Source organism: Stegostoma tigrinum, unplaced genomic scaffold (assembly GCF_030684315.1).
Source record: "Stegostoma tigrinum isolate sSteTig4 unplaced genomic scaffold, sSteTig4.hap1 scaffold_481, whole genome shotgun sequence".
NCBI classification, from domain to species: Eukaryota; Metazoa; Chordata; class Chondrichthyes; order Orectolobiformes; family Stegostomatidae; genus Stegostoma; species Stegostoma tigrinum.
In genome coordinates this window covers 32,645-35,000 of record NW_026728410.1, presented here as the reverse complement: position 1 = coordinate 35,000, position 2,356 = coordinate 32,645, and positions in this window count along the sequence as shown.

Below are 2,356 nucleotides of genomic sequence, written 5' to 3'. Positions count from 1 at the left end.
TTGGGGGCGAATTTGAAATTTCAGTCCGACGATGAGGCACCGAAAGCCCGCAAACGGTACTCGGATCGTCCCCCTTGCCGACTTCCGTGATTTTTCAAAGTTAAAGTTTTCGGGCTGCGGACACTTTATTGCAACGGGGCAAGGCGCCGGGGCGAATTCCCACCCCTCCAGCGGGGCCCTGGAACTCCAACCCGGCGTGGATTTTCGGATTTTTCCCCTTCCCCACCGACTTTCCTCCGCTGACACTTAGAATTTTTTTTGACACTTAGAATTTTTTTTGACACTTAGAATTTTTTTGACACTTAGAATTTTTTTTGACACTTAGAATTTTTTTTGACACTTAGAATTTTTTTTGACACTTAGAATTTTTTTGACACTTAGAATTTTTTTGACACTTAGAATTTTTTTTGACACTTAGAATTTTTTTTGACACTTAGAATTTTTTTTGACACTTAGAATTTTTTTGACACTTAGAATTTTTTTTGACACTTAGAATTTTTTTTGACACTTAGAATTTTTTTTGACACTTAGAATTTTTTTGACACTTAGAATTTTTTTTGACACTTAGAATTTTTTTCTAAGTTTTTCCTTCTGGTTACTGACTTCCCTCGTCGGGCACGGGGATTTTCGACTTCCTCCTCCCGACCGAGGGGCCTCATTTTCGGGCATTTTCCTCAGATTTCCAAGCATTTTTAGACACTTTTCCCGACTTTTCCTGCTTACTGATTTCACACTTTTGGCCATTTTTATGCATTTTCCCGACTTTTCCTGCTTACTGATTTCACACTTTTGGCCATTTTTATGCATTTTCCCGACTTTTCCTGCTTACTGATTTCACACTTTTGGCCATTTTTAAGCATTTTCCTGGTTACTGATTTCACGCTTTTGGACATTTTCGGAGGTTCTGACGGCTTTTTCGCCTTACTGCTTCGGACATTTCGGGCACTTGGCTGACTTTTCCCGCTTACTCCTTCCGGGCTTTTACTCATTTTCGGAGGTTCTGACGGCTTTTTCGCCTTACTGCTTCGGACATTTCGGGCACTTGGCTGACTTTTCCCGCTTACTCCTTCCGGGCTTTTACTCATTTTCGGAGGTTCTGACGGCTTTTTCGCCTTACTGCTTCGGACATTTCGGGCACTTGGCTGACTTTTCCCGCTTACTCCTTCCGGGCTTTTACTCATTTTCGGAGGTTCTGACGGCTTTTTCGCCTTACTGCTTCGGACATTTCGGGCACTTGGCTGACTTTTCCCGCTTACTCCTTCCGGGCTTTTACTCATTTTCGGAGGTTCCGACGGCTTTTTCGCCTTACTGCTTCGGACATTTCGGGCACTTTGCTGACTTCTCCACCTTACTCCTTCCGGGCTTTTACTCATTTTCGGAGGTTCCGACGGCTTTTTCGCCTTACTGCTTCGGGCACTTTGCTGACCTTTTCCCGCTTACCCCTTTCAAGGTTTTGGACGTCTCCGGTCGGGTCCGCGCCCCTCGCCCGGGCCGGAACGCCTCCCCGCCGGCCGAGTTCCTCGGGGTCGCCCCCTCGCCCGGGAAAAACCGCTCCCCGCCGTCCCACAGCACTCCGACTCGGCCAGGCAGCCTCACGGGCACAGCGACTCCTGCCCACCTCGGGAACCGACGCCCCGCTCGGGCTCAGGCTCCGAAAAACCACCACAGCGGGGCAGCTACCCTCAATGCAGCCGAAATTCAAACTCCTCCCCTCCGAAAGGCGCGCCTCACCCGGCCACGGCCTCGGAACTGCTCCCCTTCCTCGGGATCGGCCCCTCGCCCGGGAAAACCCGCTCCCCGCCGTCCCACAGCACTCCGACTCGGCCAGGCAGCCTCACGGGCACAGCGACTCCTGCCCACCTCGGGAACCGACGCCCCGCTCGGGCTCAGGCTCCAAAAACCCACAACAGCGGGCAGCTACCCTCAATGCAGCCGAAATTCAAATTCCTCCCCTCCGAAAGGCGCGCCTCACCCGGCCACGGCCTCCAAATCGCTCCCCTTCCTCGGGATCGCCCCCTCGCCCGGGAAAACCCGCTCCCCGCCGTCCCACAGCACTCCGACTCGGCCAGGCAGCCTCACGGGCACAGCGACTCCTGCCCACCTCGGGAACCGACGCCCCGCTCGGGCTCAGGCTCCGAAAAACCACCACAGCGGGGCAGCTACCCTCAATGCAGCCGAAATTCAAATCCCTCCCCTTCGAGAGGCGCGCCTCACCCGGCCACGGCCTCCAAATCGCTCCCCTTAGGCGAAAATTAAGCCCCCGTGGCCGATAATACCCCTCCTTGATCGTGCACAAGGGCAGCTCCAAGTTGAACGGGCTCAGGCTCCAAAAACCCACAACAGCGGGCAGCTACCC